At 39.2% G+C, this 19,052-nt stretch overlaps 1 long non-coding RNA gene across 1 annotated transcript; it reads right to left on the bottom strand.

Moving 5' to 3' along the window:
• Positions 1-13,086: 13,086 nt before the first annotated feature.
• LOC132630856 (uncharacterized) lies at positions 13,087-17,226 on the bottom strand. The gene is made up of 2 exons (XR_009578714.1): positions 17,031-17,226; positions 13,087-13,375 (listed from the first exon to the last, which is right to left on the bottom strand). It is a non-coding gene; the product is annotated as an uncharacterized LOC132630856 (long non-coding RNA).
• Positions 17,227-19,052: the final 1,826 nt, after the last annotated feature.

Below are 19,052 nucleotides of genomic sequence, written 5' to 3'. Positions count from 1 at the left end.
TCTGGTTGTACCCAGAGTGTGCATCGAGAAAACTAAACCTCTCATGCCCGACCGTCGCATCAATCATTCGATCAATGCGAGGCATAGGGAATGAATCCTTCAGGCATGCTTTGTTTAGATCTTTATAGTTAATGCACATCCTAAATTTATTATGTTTCTTCGGCGCAATGACGACATTAGCCAACCAGTCTGGGTATTTAACCTCCCGGATAGAGCCTATTTTTAAAAGCTTTGTTACCTCGTCTTTGACGAAGGCATGTTTTGATTCGGCCATCAGTCTTCTTTTCTGATTGATCGGAGTGAATATTTTATCGAGGCTGAGCTTATGCGTCGTCACCTTCGGTGGCACACCTATCATGTCTATATGGGACCATGCAAAACAATCAGCATTCACTTGAAGAAATTTAATTAAATTGTTCTTGAGCTCTGAGGTTAACCTCGTGCCCTGGTATACCTTTCTATCTGGTAAGTGCATGAACAAGATGATTTGGTCCAACTCCTCCACGGTTGACTTGGTCGTATCCGAATCATTTGGTAATATGAACGATCTGGGCACACCGAAATCATCATCTTCAAAATCTAGGCTTATCTCCTTCTGCTCTTCATTTGAGCCCGCATTCTTTAATTTCTATTTAGCATCCTTGCCTTTAGTTGGTTCATTAGCCTTTTCAACCGGTTTCCTTAGGACGAGAGGGGCTTCTTTGACCGTGAACATCTCCCTTGCTGCGGGTTGTTCACCACGGATAGTTTTTATCCCTTCCGGAATTGGAGACTTCAACATCTGATGTAATGTAGATGGTACCGCTCTTATGCTATGAATCCATGGTCTTCTAAGTAAAGCATTATACTTCATCTCCCCCTCGATGACATAGAACACGGTCTGCAGGATAGTCCCGTCGATGTTGACCGGCAAAGAAATTTCTCCCTTTGTAGTTTCGCTTGCCATATTGAATCCGATGAGCACCCGAGCTACTGGAATGACTTGATCCAGTAACTTCAGTTGTTCTACCACTCTCCATCGAATAATGTTGGCTGAACTACCTGGGTCAATCAAAATACGTTTAACCTGAGATTTAAAAATAAGAATTGAGATTATCAACGCATCATTTTGCGGTTGAATGATGCCTGCTGCGTCCTCATCGTTGAAGGAAATAGACCCCTCGGGCATGTAATCCCTGGTCCGCTCTTCTCGTACAATCTAAACCTTTGTTCTTTCCATCATCGGTCCTCGTGGCTAATCCGTTCGTCCGATCATCATGTTGATCACGTGCAACGGCTCCACGGGCTCGAACTGTTTGTGAATTTCTCTTCCTTTATAATGGCTTTTAGCTAGCTCACTCAGGAATTCTAGAAAGTGATTATTTTTTAACAGCCGAGCCACCTCTTCCCTTAATTGGCGACAATCCTCGATTCTTTGTCCATGAGTCTAATGATACTCACACATCACGCTCGGATCCCTTTCAGCTGGATCAGATCTCAACGGCCTCGACCATCTGGCTTCTATGATACGTCCAATAGCTGAGACAAGGTATGATGTGTTGATGTTGAAGTTGTACTCTGATAACCTCGGTATGTCTCCATTGCTAGCCGAACTACCAGCATCGCCTCTAAATGGCAATCCTCGGCTGTTTGACCCACGATCAGCTCTCTTATCACCTTTACTCAAGAGATGGCTGAGGCCACTTCTTCCTTTGTCCGACCTAAAGCTGGATTTCTCCGGTTGAGAGTATGGTCGATACCTTTCCCTCGATGGCCTTGTCTCCGGTTCATAATTTCTCCTCGACCTTTCAGAGTTCTTGCCTCCATTTATTGGACCCGAGAGGAGTTCAAACTGATCATCCTCTACCCGAATCTTGCACTCGTACCTGTTATGGACATCTTCCCAAGTTACTGCCTCGTACTCTAATAAGTTCTCCTTTAATTTGAACGAGGCAGTTGAACTTCGGGGACTGAGCCCCTTAGTGAAAGCTTGAGCCGCCTATTCTTCTGGGACCGGACGGCGTTCCATCCGCTCTCTTTGGAATCGATTCACGAACTCTCGCAGCAGCTCATTATCCTTTTGGTGATTCTAAAGATGTCCGCCTCTCTTTCCTGTACCTTCTTGGCTCCGGTATGGGATTTTATAAACGCATCTGCGAGCATCTCAAAAGAAGTGATGGAATGCTCGGGCAGGTGGTCGTACCAAGTCAATGCCCCTTTGGATAACGTTTCACCAATTTTTTTTTCAGAAATACCGACTCTATTTCATCCTCTTCGACATCATTGAGTTTTATGGCACAAGTGTACGAGGTTACATGTTCCTGCGGGTCTGTCGTCCCATCATACTTCAGAATATCCGACATCTTGAACCTCTTCGGGATTAGCTTCGGGGCAGCACTTGGAGGGAAAGACCTTTTAATGTATCCCTTTGAATTCGGTCCTTTTGAAATTGGAGGTGCCCCCGGGATCTAATCCACCCGAGAGTTGTATGTTTTCACCCTTTTCTCCGTAGAATCGACCCACTTTTCCAAAGTTTCGAGCATCTTCAAAACCTCGATTGATGAACCAGCCCCAGATTCGTTGCTCTCTACTATCCGTGCTTCATCTCGCCTTAGTTTGGTAGCTTCTTTTGGCTTTGCTGATACTGCTTTGTTGTCTTTGTTCTGGAGCTGAGCTATAGCAACCCCTTGTTCGGCTATAGCAATCCCTTGTTCCTGTAGCATTTTAAATATTAAACGTAAGTTAATCTCATCCGGTGTTTTTTGGGCTTGCGCCCGAGGCAAAGTAATGGAGTTATGGCTATTCAAAGGATCTGTGGCCGGAAGGGCGGCATTCTCCTAATTGATGGTATTTTTCTGGTTAAGGCCTTTTCTTGAGTTGACAACATTTTGGTCGGCTAGATCAGCAGGTGGGTTTCGTAACCCGCTGTTGTTTTCGTTTTCAACAACTATCGCATTGTTGTTCACATGCCCGGAATGACCGCTGTTTGCCATTTCGAACGTATTTTAAGTAAATCTGCAAACTTTCAAAAAACAAGTGAAAGGGAAGTAGAAAATTAAACCACCACTATTATCCTATGCCCCACGGTGGGCGCCAAACTGTTTACCCCTAAATAGTGGATAACAATTAAATTTGTAAGTGGTGGATAGGATATGTGGATAGATTTAATTGTAATATAAGGTAGTAGTGAATAAGTAATGATATATATTAGCAAATAATAACAATGGAAACTAGAGAAAAAGAGTTGACAAATGTTGCGAATTGATCCGGCCTGGAAGAAGCTTCTTTAACCGAGCCAAAATACTTGAGGAAATCTTCATGCCACTTTGCTGATTACAATATGTTGAATAGTGAAAAGCTAACGTAGAAAAAAAAGGGATAGCCCTCTATTTATAGGTAACAGTAAATGGGCCCTAGTACAATGTAGAAAAAGCCTGTCTAGAAAAATCCTAAAATGGATAAGGCTGCGTCCGTACGGACCGATACCTGTACTGTTGTCAGCGCAAGTGGCAGAATGGTTAGATGACGCGTGGCCTGCTCCATAACTGATTTATCTAAACCTATATTGAGTGTGCTCTTTAGGCTCGGATTCTCCGTGTAAAATACCCTTGGCGATGAAGTAGAGTTGAATGTGTTCGTCACCCCTCAGCTCTATATTTTACTCCGGTTCCCATCAGACACAAACTTATCCGATTTTTACCGTATACATGATTGCATACCCACAATTTAAGAATAGGTGGGAGAATGTCTCTACTTGCATGTATTACATAGTACACAGTCTTGAGGAACTTGTATTCCCCACCTTTTCAATCTATCCGTTGTTGCCAACCTTTGATGCAATGCAAGCCAAAGGATGAACTGGTGCTTTGGTACTATCCCTGTGTTCATGACTAAAATTTTACGGTTCACCTTTAGGTATTGAGGTATAAAGGATAGGTTATCCTCGTTTATACTCAACTTCCTTTTGTGCACATTCTGTTGCAAGGCAGTTACCACATCACATGTTTGAAGCTAATACCTTGCATCAAATATCTTTCTCATAATCTAGCAGGCTTGTGTAGGAATCTGCATAGTGTTGATATCTTGCCTCTTTATGTAGAAACTGTGTATCCATTGAATCCAAAGATTGTCCTTTTTATGAGTTACTGCCCGTAGCAAATTGCACAAGGTTGACTTATTCCAAGTGAGGAAGTCTATGAAGTTAAGTCCAACTGAACCCCTTGATTTGCACATTGTCTCCTAAGACAAAAGTGATTTTCTTGGTGTCTCAGTGCTGCCTGTCCACAAGAAGAAGGTTCTATAAATACCGGTAATCATTTGAATCACCTTTTTGGGTGATAGAAATATTTGAGCCCAGTAGCTTTGCATTTCAAACAGGATGCTTTTGATCGGTTGCACTCTTCCACTGTAAGATAACATTTTAGTAGTCCAACAGCTTATCCTGGCCACCAAATTATCAACTAATGGCATGCATTGTTGAATTGTAATCTTCCTAGATGACAACGGGACTCCTAGTTATTTGCAAGGCAATTCTCCGTGAACAAACTGCATCTCCTCTAGTATTTTCTCCTTAAACTCTTGTGTAGTACCAGTGATATACAGAGAGCTCTTGTCCATATTTGCTCTTAATCCAGAGATATTATAGAAGCGATTGAATGCATGTAGTATACGCTAGATTGACTCTTTATCTGCTCTACAACACATAAGCAGGTGTGCACAATTTTGAGCTTGCCACATTTACGATGATACGTCAAAGTAGGATTATGTCTTAACTGTTTAAGTGATATGTTCAAATATTTCATCACCAAGATAAAGAGATATGGGGACACGGGGCGCCCTTGTCTGAGTCCTTTCTTGGCCATGAAAGTTGGCATTAGACCACCATTAAATAGTAGGAACTAGCAGTGGTGACACATTGCATAATCAAGTTGACAAACTTGATAGGTAATCCATACTCCAATAGCACCATTTTCAGGAAGCCCCGTTCTACAGAGTAATAGGCTCTTTTTATAGATCCACCTTCAATTTGCATCTTGGAGACAATCCCTTCTAAGTACAACCTTTGATGAGCTCATGGGCTACTAACACATTGGCTAGAATATTTATCCCTGATATAAAATCAGACTGAGAGAACCCAACTATAAGATCCACCACCTGTTTCAACCTTGTAGTTAGAACCTTAGCAATCAACTTGTACATGGTTGAGCAACAAGCTATTGTCCAATATTCTTTAACATTAATAGGGCTAACAAATTTAGGCAGCAAAGTCACAGTTATACAGTTAATTCCCTTGAGGATTTTACCATTTTCGATTAACCTCATTAAAGCTAGAATTATCCTCGCCAGGTGCCTTATCATCCTTGAAGTCATCCTTGCCCGTGCCTTATCACTAGGCATGTCTTTTAGTGCTTAGAGGACTTCTTCCTTCAATAGAGGTTGAACTAGTGCTTGTTGTTGGGCTAGAGTCATACAAGAGCCATCCTTGGCAATATTAGTGTTACGCCTTGAACCTGAACTTGGAACTGGGTGGACCAGCACCCAGTGCCTGAGCTGTTGGACTGAGCGAACCACATGACATACTTGACTTATGTGAAAAATAAATATATGCGAAAATTTAAATTATGATCATGTTTAAGTACAGAAATATCTGAATACTATCTTTAAATATAAATACTAAACAGTCTGGAAGTATAAATGTAGCCACCATGGCTAAAACAATGTATGAACAACACCGACTAAACTACTAATCTTGTCTATGAAGCCTTTGACCTAAATAAGAAAAATAACTATTTACCGAGACAAGGCCCGACATACCTCAACTGTCAAATCAATAACTGAAAGTAAAGATAATGCCTTGAATGAGATGGGGCTCACCAGTAAGCTGATACGAGCAATGCTCTAACGAGAAGTGTTGTCGCCCTGAGTCTGTGCACTTGTAGCGTGGAATGCAGCGACCCCGAAAAAAGAGACGTAAGTACTGTGTAATAGCACTCATATGTAATACTAAATAAATGAATAAATAGTTGCGGGGTTCTTGGGGGAATGGGTAGCTTAAATCAACAACATAAGTCATCATTGAATACTAAATAGTGAAACTACACTGAAAACTGTAAACATGGGAGTATATGAATACTGAAAATCCAAATTATAAATAACCCTTGCTGAATATGAGGAAGATCACATGTTTACATAAGTTCATAAACTGTGGCCTCTGCCCAAATACATGTGTTCATCATTTTATAATTCATAGCCTGAACATGGGAGTCATATTGTAGTTCTAACATAGGTATTGAACATTACTATCATGAGACATGGAATCATGAAATTTAGAGTATTAACTGTTCATAGACATTTCATAGTTCATAACTGAGACTCATGGAATATCAAAACATGAGCATATATAGATTACATACTGAGTTCATAATGCTTGGAATGACATACATGAATGATCTATGAAGCTATATCATTTAAAGTCTAATAGGTCTTAAGCTTTTCATGAAACTAGGGCATAACTCTATTTCTGATGCGAATTCGTAGTAATCATGAAAGAACGTGGCGTGGGGATAGACAACAATGTTCCCACACGTAGAGAGTTAGCCTTACATACCTTAATCGCTCCAAAACACCGAAATAAGAATCCAAATTTTAAGAAGAATCTCAAAAATCTGAACTAGAATCCTTTAAAAAGGGTTTTCTTGAAAACCCTAAGTTTGTAGCATAGGATTTCACTTGGAATCCATGTATAATCATTAACATTCACTTAGGAATACATATTAGGGACTTACCCTGATGTATGAGGATGAGGAGAATAGAGAATGATTGTTCTAGGGCTTGAGGATATGAAGAACGAAGTGAAAGAGCCAAAAAATGAAGTTTTAAATTTGTTGTTGGGCCTGTTTTACGCCTATTTAAGGCCTATAAATCATATTTACGATCCAATTTCAACCATAAGTCCTAACAGAGAATTATGATTTTTGGGGCTCCAGGTACACCAATAAATACAGCCCGTAAATCATTTTTATGGCAAAAAATTACGGCTCGTAAATCCTACCGTAATTTGGCAAAATACTATTTAGTAAAATGTACATAACCTTTTGTATGGAGATCCATTTGAAGTGATAGTTATATGGATGGAAATTTATTTCAAAAGGCTACCAGTTTCATCAAGGAAGTTTTCCCAAATTCCCAACTAATAAGGGGTTTATACTCGCTTGAAGTGAGGCCTTATGCAAAGTTACTTGAAAACATGGGCCATAGTGTAGCTTCCAACTTTAATTTTCCCAAGGATTCTTCTGGTACCTTTTATAGGTTTCAAAAACACATCCTATATCTCTCATCTTGGTTTCATTATCTCCCCATGGGCCATTACCTTTGCCTGAAAGCATGAGTTGTTACAGTTGGTGTTAAGGCAAGGCATCTCTAGAGTACAAGTACTGCGCAAACCTCAAAAGAATTGAATGAATTCCTTTTGGACTTGTACAGGGTCAATAAGCCTTATCCTTTTCTTATTGAAAATAGAAGAAATTCTATTTCTAGGTTGCCTAGATCAGAGATAAGCATAGAAAAACTTAGTAGTAGAGTCTCAATGTGCAATGACCTATTTTGTCAAGGAAGTTTTCCCGAATTCCCAACTAATAAGGGGTTTATACTTGCTTGAAGTGATGCCTTGTGCAAACTCACTTGAAAACATGGTCCATAGTGTAGCTTCCAAGTTTAATTTGCCTATGGACTCTTCTTATACCTTTTATAGGTTTCAAAAACACTCCCTACACCTCTCATCTTGGTTTCATTATCTCCCCATATTATGGGTAAAACCTTAGCCTGAAGGCACGAGGTGTTACCATTGGTGTCAAGGCAGGGCATATCTGAAGCACAAGGAGTCTGCAGACCTTGAAAGAATTGAATAAATTCCCTTTGGACTTGTACAGGATCAGTAAGCCTTACCCTTTGCTCATTGCAGATAAAAGAAATTCTATTTCTAGATTGTCTAGATCCAAGATAAGCATAGAAAAACTTGGTAGTAGAGTCTCCATGTGTAATAACGTAACATGTTGTTACGTATGGAGACTATACTACTAAGTTTCATCTAGAACGTTTTCCTTAATTCCCAACTAATAAGGGCTTTATACTCGCTTGATGTGAGGCCTAGTGCAAACTCACTTGAAAACATGGTCCGTAGTGTAGCTTCCAACTTTAATTTCCCCAAGGATTCTTCTTGTACCTTTTATAGGTTTTAAAAACACTTCCTATACATACCATCTTGGTTTTATTATCTCCCCATATTATGGGTCAAACCTTTGCCCGAAGGCATGAGTTGTTACAGTTGGTGTCAAGGCAAGGCATCTCTGGAGCACAAGTACTGCGCAAACCTCAAAAGAATTGAATGAATTCCTTTTGGACTTGTACAGGGTCAGTAAGATTTACCCTTTGCTCATTGCAAATGGAAGAAATTCTATTTCTAGGTTGCCTAGTTCTGCGATAAGCATAGGAAAACTTAGTAGTAGAGTTTCCATGTGTAACGGCCTGTTAGGTCGTTTTGATGATTTTACCTATTTTGGCCCAAATAACCCTTCCCTTAGCCTCATTTTGGCGTATTTATCTTGTAGGGATAGGTGGTGCAGTTATCAAGGCAATATGACTAGTATCAAAGAGGAAATCCTAGTTCTGAAATCTTTAGTTTGATTTTGGGAAAAAACTTTGAACAATAGTTGACTTTTGGGTAAATTTGTTCTGAATCGAATTCTGATAGTTTCGTTAGGCCCGGAACATGATTTTTTACTTAGTAGGATAGTTGGGTCGGGGTCCCGAGGCATTTGGGAGTGTTTTTAGTCATTAGTTGGGATTATGAGGACTTTTTGTTTTGGAGTTGACCTTGGTCAACCCAGGGTCAAGACGACTTCTTTTGGAAATTCTAAGTGCATGAACGAGTTAGCGTGTTTTATGACTGAAATGCATAATTGGTTTGTGTCTTGGGGGGGGGGGGGAGGGTTCCGAGTGAGTTTTGAGTGTCAAAACCAAATTTGAAGAACAGTAGAAAAATATGGTGTGCAGTTGCTAGTTTATTTCTTCGCGACTGCGAAGAAGGGGCCATGATCTCTCGCCTCAATGGGACAGGCCGCCGCGATCGCGTGCCATCCTTTGCAATCGCGGGGAAGCATGGGGTTGGGGCAGGGTGAGTCCCTGTTCATCGTGGTCGGATGACTCGTCCCGCAATTGCAATGAACCCAGCTGGGCCTCATCACGGATGAACATGGCGATCGTGACATTTAAGACAATGATTGTGATGAAAGAGTGGGCAGAACAAGTAATTTAATCCCCAACTTTGAAAATAATTTCTCATTTCCATATTTCAAGTTCTAGAGTTCGGATTAGAGTGATTTCAAGTGGAGTTTGCTCATCTAAGCTTGGGGTTAAGAATATAATAGTTATCTTGTTAATACCTCTTAGTTCCTACCCTTAAATAGTAGTAAAATTATGAGGTCAAAATATTGAGGGTATTAGCCCTAGGTTGAATTTGGGGTTTTCTTGATAATTGGTGACATCCATGGTTAGTTTTTCATGATTCTCTGGATCTAGGCTAATTAGGATATGGGTAAACTAATTCTAAACTAAAATTCTAATTTCTCCCTTGGGCTCGGGTTTGACTATTTTTGGGTTCGTTTTTGGTTGCGATAAGAAGTATGGCAATATGGGTATCCTTAGATTTGTATGTTAATGTACACTTTGAACTTAATAGGCTTTTCTCGTTCGGAGCGCTTCGGATGGGGAAGTCACAATTTTGAGTGTTCGTGACACACGCTCGGCCTTGAGGTAGGTTACAATTTACTCATTTAGACTCTGATTGGAGTGCATATATATTCTATAAATTTTGAATGGGTATTAGGCGTGATGGGGGTCTCACCTTAGTGAATGCGATGAGCACTTAGGTGGTTACCAGTGTATAATGGTTTGGTTAGTTGGATGAAGAAAAACGTATTGTGACCGCGATTGCATGTTGAGCCTTTGAGCATTAGTTGTGGTGATAAATCCACTTAGGTTGGTATGATTGTTGCTTATGTGGGATATGAAAGCCATGTTTGCCTTACACTTGCTATGATTGATTGAATTTACCTCAACGCCCCACATCTCATATGAACTATGGAAAGAGAATTATTTTGAATAGATAACTTGACGCATGAAATCGATTGGTATTGAATATCCACTCTTTTACTTTATAATATGATTGGCTTAAGTTATTACGCATGTTCCACCCATTTTATTTTTTATTAAGTAGAACCGGAATAAAGGTAGGGTTATTGTTCTCACAGTTTGGTGGTAAAGTCAGGTGGTACAGTGAGAGGTCATAGTCCGAAGAAAAAAGAGCTCGGGCGGTACAGTGACAGGTATATAGACCTCGTGAGTCCCTTATGGATCAAAACAATTTAGCATGGCCTATAACATGTGTGTACCGGGATAGTTATTGGCTAGTGTATTGCAGTTATACTTTCATTACTCATCTATTTCATCATTTCTCCTATGTGATACGTATTTATCTGCCTTACTTGATTTCTTGTCGAATTAAATGAACTATGCTTAAATGGCCGCAACTGAGGTATTGTAGTGTTATTGGTTCACTTGTGGTTTACCATAGTCTTTATATGCTTTATACGTGATCCCATCGTTGTCGTCCTAGTGCTATACTCATACTACACTTTTGCACTTTTTGGTGAAGATACCGATCCCTGTTCCAGTTCGACATCTCGTGGCTGATCTTGGGGCGTAGCATTCGAGACATTCAGGGTGAGCTACAGGGCTGACTCGTAGGACCTGGACATCTGTTCCTCATTTATCTTTGGTTTAATTCTACAGACAGTTTATTTCATCCACGGGACTTGTATCAGACATTCTAGTGCTCTTGTACAATTTAGACCAGGTTCTGGGTTGTATAAGACTAAGTTACTTTTTCGCACTTCTTTTAATTATATACATGAGACTGTTGGATTATGTTCAAGTGTATTTACTGTTCTCGCTTTACGTTTCAAATGACTTTAAGATTTAGGGATGGTTTTCCCATCGGTGCGACAGTGTAGGTGGGATCATGGCCCGTGAAATGGGTCGTGATAAATTGGTACCGGCGCTTTAGGTTCATCAGTATCATGAGTACAAGTGTAATGTCTAGTGAAGTCTTGCGGATTGGTATGTAGATGTTTGTACCTTTCCTCGAGAAGCTATATGACATCTAGGAAACTTCCATTGTTTCGTTCTTGTCATGGTAACTTGTTAACACTAATATCTAACTTCATATTCTATTCTCTCACAAATGGTGAGGACACGCAAGGATGTGACTAGGGATGAGGCGCCGGTACCTACTGCCAAAGCTGTGGCGCGTGGCAGGCGCCGGGGTAGAGGTGGTGGTATGGGTAGACCCTGTGGAGCAACACCGGCCAGAGGTCGAGCACCAGTGGCAGGACAGACCTGAGCTAGATCAGTTTCACACCAGCTGGAGATTGAGCATGACGATGAGCCTATTAAGGAGGAATTGGGACCAGCCCAGGAACTACCTGAGATTATCGCTACGGCTGTGCTACAGGATGCTACGGCGCGCATTTGGTGTTTACTTGAGGGTTTGACTCAGGCCGGTGCATTTCAGGCTACACCGGATGGGTCACAGACCAGAGTTGGAGGTAAGACTCCTGACCAGTTTCAGAATCTAAGGGCACAGCCTGCTACCACTGTGGCTCCCTGTAGTGGTGAGACCCTAGCACCTGATTTTGCTTTTCGACCAGTCCTGGGCAAGTCATGACACATGATGAGCAAAAGATATTCAAGAAGTTTACGAAGATGAGTTCTCCCTGGTATTATGGTACCCCCGAGGAGGATGCGTATGAGTTTATGCTCAGTTGTCATGAGAGGCATCACAAGTTGGGTATAGTGGAGTCGCACGGGGTGGAATGTTTTTCTTTTCAAATGATTGGGGACGCCAAGCAGTGGTGGAGGTCCTACATTGACTGCCGACCAGCTGGGTCACTGTTACGGTTCGCATTTCGCGGGTGGGGTTAGCCCTCGGAAAGCTATTACGAACTTGTTGGTGCTCTTTCGTGCTTTGTTTTAAAAGAGTTGCCACCTAATTTTTAGGAAATTAGGAAATCCAGGTTCAAAGGATTTATTCAAACACCGTGAACAAAGCCTTTGTAACCAAAGTTCTAGGTAAGAGTTCTGGTGATCCCCTAGGGAAGGTGGTAGGCACCGTAGTATTAAGGATCCGTACTATACGGTTGACCTTCGAATTCCAATGTATGAGTATTTGCATGAACTGTTTATTTAGTGTTATTTTCCCGCATTTATAAAGTCTGTCATTTGCATATCATTTATAAATTGAATGTATTCCCTTTATATATATAGGGTATTTCAGTTCGGATTTATAATATCTGGATATAAATAATTTCCTTTTATATATATGGATAGTATTTGTTATAAAAGATGTGAAGAATTTTTTATACTTCAAGTGAGAAATGTAAGTATGTTTTGTTCATGCTTAACTCATATGGCTCGGATCAATCCGTTTAATACGTTTTAGAACACCTTATGAGACTTCGTTTACAAAGGCACAGTTATTTACAAATACTTGTGATTATGAAATGGCGGGATTATCTGATTTCAATGGGCCAAACGGACTTGTTTAACTTTTTCAAAACAAAATTATACGACTAATACGGATCCTATTCTTTCTGGGCTCAGCCCAGTTATTTATAGTTTAAAACTCAATTGGGCTTGGCCCAAAGCATTTCCCCTTTTACTGTTAATACACGACCCATAAATTTGGCCCAAAATTCATGAGTTTTTCTTGATTATTTTTTGCTTGGCTCAAAATGTTTTGTTTTAAAATCCAACACCTAGCATATTAGCCTTAAAATCTGGTTGGGTTTATTTCTTGGCCATGTCACAGTTTTGAAAGATTTTTTTATCTGTTTGTACTCGTCTGTTTTCAAAATTGGCACTAATGAATAGTTTTCTCCCATTTTTGTCTTCAAAATTATATTTATATTAAGCGGGTTTTGAAAAGAGAACTCGTGTTGGGGACCTAAAGTCTACTAAACGGCGTAAGCACTGTTGTCCTAAGACTACTAGTTCAAACAATAAAGATTCCAATATAATTTATGAGTTTCTTACAAGTTCATACAAATACACAACTACAACCAAATCGTACCAAGAAATCATAAATAAATAAATAAATAAATAAATAAATAAATAAATAAATAAGGAGAATGGAAGGCTAGGGGCTTACCAAGCCCCTAGTTGGCCATTTTCACCCATGGCTGGGCCTTCTTTGCATTTATGTTAGCTTCCATTTCTCTTCGGACTCGATATGCATTTTTGAAAGAATTTTGCTTGTTGGGCCTTTGGCCTAAGGCCGGACCTGACCCGAATGGCCACGCAGTAGAGGAGGAGGAGAAAGAAACGGGACTTGGTTAGTTTTTATTTACTAAACTTATCACATGCATAATTATACATATGCAATACACACATACATATACGCAGATACAAACCGCAAAACAGAAACAATGTACACACAAATATACCATATTGGGCCCTAGTAATAAAGTAAGCCATATTTAAAGCCTTATTATTTCTGGATTTTTGAAGCGGTTTGCTATTCTTATTGGGCTTGGCCCATCTTTCTTTCAAACAGAAATCCAATCAAAGCGTGTATCTAGTGTATATCATGTACATACCTAATGAATACCTTCCTTTTTCTGGCAGCCTAATGTGCATCGTATGTATGTTCAGCTTTTAGGCAGGTCCCGGAGCTCACTTTTCAATCTGATGGACCAAACTCTTTCCCTTTATATTATAACTAATTCCTAATTTTCTATAGGGATTATGCTCAGATATGGATTAATTAAACAAGTACCCAACCAAATAAGGTTATATAGCCATATATTAACATTAATGCTTAGATTGTAACACTTTTACATGACTGCAGGTTCTATTTAGACAAATGGGATAGTCTCATAAATTCTAAGTAATGCCAATGTGGACAGAACAAGTATTTCCCAGCAACAGAACAGATTATGCAACGACAAGTTCTAAAGAAGCAGTAACAGGCTAGTCAGGAAATGGGGCATACAAGACAGGGTATCCATGGAAATGCAAATTGGTATTATAGATACAAAACCAAATCCCTTCTGTGTATACATCATCATAGGCAAGACATTGTAATTTGTGGAGAAAGCAGTTGCAACTTAGGCACACATATATGACTTAAACAAAACAAATTGCAGGTCTTGGCACATAAAGATGATACAGGATGACTCACACAATGACAACAGTATAAAGGATATGTATAGGACTTATGCACAATCAAGCAAGCATATACATAGGTTGAACCATGGTTGAGTCTGAATGACCATATGCAAAATATAATGGTATGTAGAGAGACATTTGTGATATAAGTAGACATGGCATGGGCATAACTAAGAAGACAAAGTCAGGATTCTTCTAGTCCAAATGACTGTATTCAGGGTGAGGTACCATGTAGAGCAAATCTATTGCAGACAAAAACCAATAGCAGCACAAGCAAAATCAAGTGCAGGTAAGACTGAGTACATGAAAATGATACAGGATCATCCCTTTAAAATTCAGTTAAGTTTGTCTAGTGATAGCAATATATGACAAGAATCTGCAAGACTCATATTGTAAATGCAAGCCCAGGAAAGATGGAGAGGATGTAAAGAAAGACAAGCGTGCTCCTCTAACAGAATGCTAACAACAAAAGAATCATAGGACTCCAAAGATCCTTAATGGTTCAGCACTCAATATTCAAATTTTCAAACTTCTTTTAAATCCCTATTTTATGCCTGACTTAAACACATTGTGCACTTAAAATTCTTAATTAATCTCAACAAATCATTCATTAATACATCTCTGATTCCAGTTCTGTGCTTTTGAGATCATATGATCACCATGTGGGTCTTATGCAGCAAGCATGCCCCCATAGACCATGGAAGTGCCATGGTGCCCTTTATGTGGAGGGAAGGTGTTATGAATCAAGCAGTTGCTTGGGTCTCCCTTAACTCTCTCCAGAGCACCTTTCTAAAAAAGACTCATCCAGGTCGTGTGGCTTTGGCTTACTCTTAGTCTCTAGTGATCATAAGAACTCTGTTTTTAAGCTGTTTGTAACTAACTGTTCAAAAAAGTACAAATGCAAAGGTTTACAAGCAGCCAGGATCATTTTAGCACAGGTAAGGATCATTTTCATCACTAAGACCTAATTGAGTTCCCATAGATACACAGAATGAGTCAAAGTGTTATCACATTGTTCCTTAGATCACTTTAGTTTCTCAAAGCCATCACAGGCTATTTTCAGCATTCAACTGGCCAAACCATATCATAAATCTTATTCCAGTAAATCACAAAGGTATATATCAACTAAATAGTCATGACTAAACATACAAACAGTATTATCAGAGGTGCAAACAAGCAGAAATAACTAAATGATGACACTACATCCATATCAATAGACTATCAGAATTCAGATCAATGACTCAAGTAATTCAAGCATGGATATAGCATATAGGTTTTCATTTTTTCATTTAACAAACAGGCATTATTTGAGATTAACCCTAATTAGTTTAGCTTGAGAACCTCCCTATCTTCCTGTTTTAACTCTATTTGATTTCATAGGGACATTATGCTAACGCACTAACCAGATTACATCAGGACCAATCTTTTAATTCATTTCAAAGGGGATCCATCAGACTTAGGCACATTTAGACAAGTCTACACTCACTTAAAGCAATCAGGCCCCATTTAATTACATTTTAGCCCCTTGATCACATCTTAAGACTGACATAAGCATGTTTAGACCTATTAACCCCTATTTTGGATCAATTATAACTCTCTACTTGGTCTAGCCATGACCTATTTAATCAACATGACAAAAGAACAAGCATCTTTAGATCAGCAGTAGGTTTAGAATTCCCAAATCAGTGTACTTGAACCAATAAACCAATAAATCTTCCAAATTAATTCAAATGAGTTAATTCAATTTCACCTATCTTAAGCTAATAAGGTCTTGTAGTCTAAGCATTAATGATTAAAGGGTTCCAACAGAACCAGATAGTATCCCCAGAGGTCACTCACATCACTTATATTGATTCTCATAGTTAAGCATTGCTCACATTAGTTAGTTAAACCATGATTCAAGCAACATAAAAGAGAGATAGTTAGGTCTAAAACATCCTCATTAACAGTTTATACAATCCCAAGTTAGCACTCAAGCAATCATGTGGCACTACATTGATTATCTAAATAACTAAAACAAGCTTCCTTCAAGCATACTGTCCAAAATAAGGTATGCTATTCCCCCACAAACTCAAACACATGCCAGGACAATAATCATGCTTAAGCAGCTAATCATTTAAACTAATTACTAACTAACAGGGCATACTACATCACAGCTAAGTAAAAACATGAACTAAAAGAGCAAAGACAAGATAAAATGTTACCTTTTTTATGTACAACCCTTGTCAAGAATGAATTTGGAAACCTTGTGCTTCCAATCTCAAGACCCAGCCCCAAAATACAAGAAAACAAGTAACTAAATAAATATTTGGACTAAATAGACTCTACTTTAACAGTTAATTCTTGAAAATTTTAAACTGAGAGCTCAAATTTTTGAGTTATTCACTCAAAATTCAAGATGCGTGTGTTCAAAACTTTTTTTTCTTCTTCCCCCCCACCCCCCCCCCCCCTTTCTTCTCTCTCCTTTTGATAGAGAGGGTTGGAATTCTATTTATAGAACCCCAAACCTATCAAAAGACCTAAACATTTCGATGTGGTGCAAACTGGGTTTTCAAGTGCAAACACTCAAGGCATGAAATTAACGGCCAAGATCTAAAGGCATCACACATATACGGTCAGATATGACCCATTCTGGGTCGATCCGATTCCAACCTTAGAGAACGAATGAAAATCAAGCTTTAATGAATACAATATAACAACAGAATACAGAAATCCCCATTTTGATTTGAAAAATAAAGAAGAAAAGCAAAATAAATGAAGACTAATACTGCGTTTGGACGGTTTTGAGTGAAACAATGTTGAAGCATTAATTGTTAGCTTGAAATAGATGGTACGAGACTGCGCAAACGCTGCCATCTCTGTGTCGTTGCCGTTTTTGGGATGAAAGAGAAGAGGGGTGTAAGGCGGCGGCTAGGGTTTCCTAAAGGGGAAAGGGTGAGAGGAGAGAGAGGGGGGTATAAGGTTTGTTTGGTATGAAATGAGAATCAGAGGGGGGTATTACCCTTCTTGTTCTGCGCATTTTGGGCCGGGTCAATCCATGTTTGGACTGGACCTGGTCCATAATTTAAAAGAATGGGAGGAGGCCCTACAAACATATATCCCACACGTATATTTGCGTATACTAGGTGTAAATATGTGTACGAGGGGCAAAATGGATAGATAAAAATGCTAAAATATCGATTATTGATCACATTATAGAAATTAGGGCATGATTCGTATTTTTAATTAATTTTAAAACACGTCTAATTATTTAAACAACCTTGATTTGAAAGTATAGCCTCAATTGGTTTTAAATCTAAATGAGTGCTGCAATTATGGCCTTTGTGTTAACTAATTGCAATAATGTCCTTAGTTAATCTCAATCCAATTAATTATTTCAATTGTGACCTCATTTATCCTAATTAACCAATTAAAGCTAGATTTGCACTAATGACCTCAATTAATTTGCCAATGGATTTGGTCATTTCAATTAAGGCCATTCAAAGTCTAACTTTGCAAAAATGACCCTAATTGTCTTAAAATATGAATTGGTCAATTTGATTGTGGCCATAGTGTAAACAATTAGTAATAAAAACCAATTTTGCAATAATGACCCTCTAATTGATTAATTAATCTAATGCACTAAAACAGTTTTATTTTATTTCAAACAATTATGCAAACACACAGAATTAAAGGTTGAAGGGCAAATGGTCAATTCTCTTAATTACTCAAGTTCCTTGGATTTAAAGGAAATAGTTAATTTGTCTTTTTGACAATTTAGCGATTAAGTGAATAGTTATTCAAAAACTATTTTGCCTTTGGTTAATCCTAACAAAATATTTCATGAATACCATAAATACCAATTAATTTCTAAATAATTTATAATGCCATAAAGATCTCTTTATCAATTTGAAGGAGTATAATATTGACTTGAGTAATTTTATAAAATTATTTAAACTCTTTAAGACGCCTGGTTTGCTTTATTTGTTATCCAAGGACTCTGATAAATTAAAATAAATTATAGGAGGACAAAAATTAGGTGTCAACAGTCACCTCCTTTGACATGTACTCGATTCTATTAGGTCTTCCTAGAGAAGTATGGTCCTCGTATCATGAGAGACAGGAGGAGAGATGAGTTCTCTGCCTTGTAGCAGAGAGGGTTATCTGTTGCGGAGTATGAGTCTCAATTTTATGCTTTGGCCCGTTATACTGTGTTGTTGCTCCCCACTAAGACAGAGAGGATGAGGTGGTTTGTTTAAGGGTTGGCCCTTCCGCTTCGATTGGCGATGTTGTAGGTAGTGGCTTATGGGGCTTTATTTTAGGAACTGGTGAATCATGCCAAGGAGGTCGAGTCAGTGAGGTGGCAGGCACATGATAGGGGTGATGACAAAAATATTTAAAAGAGTTGGTGGTTTCAGTGGCTTCTCTCCTAGGAAGGGGGTGGGGGGGGTGGGTGGGATGTCATCATTACCATTCCAATTGTAATTCCAATTGTCTTATTTAGTCCACACTTTAGATTTCAGCGGGTGGTTCTTCTTGGTATAGTGAGTTCAGTTCTTGGCAGACATCTCGAGGTTCATATACACGACAGTCAGATCGTGGGGGTCATTCAGGTTCTTCTGTATTTATTCAGCAACCTATGTTTGGCAGGGCATATTTCGAGTATGGTGACCCAGGGCATTTCAAGAGGGAGTGCCCTAAACTTAGACAGGGTGGAGACCAACATGGTTCTCCGGTTCAGGCACCTAGACATCCAGCACTGCCAGCTAGAGGGGGCGGATATTCTGATAGAGAGGGTTCGCAGCCTAGCA

The sequence above is a fragment of the Lycium barbarum genome, chromosome 3 (assembly GCF_019175385.1).
Source record: "Lycium barbarum isolate Lr01 chromosome 3, ASM1917538v2, whole genome shotgun sequence".
NCBI classification, from domain to species: Eukaryota; Viridiplantae; Streptophyta; class Magnoliopsida; order Solanales; family Solanaceae; genus Lycium; species Lycium barbarum.
Note: the sequence above shows the minus strand (reverse complement) of the source record. Positions and strands in the feature narration are given on the sequence as shown.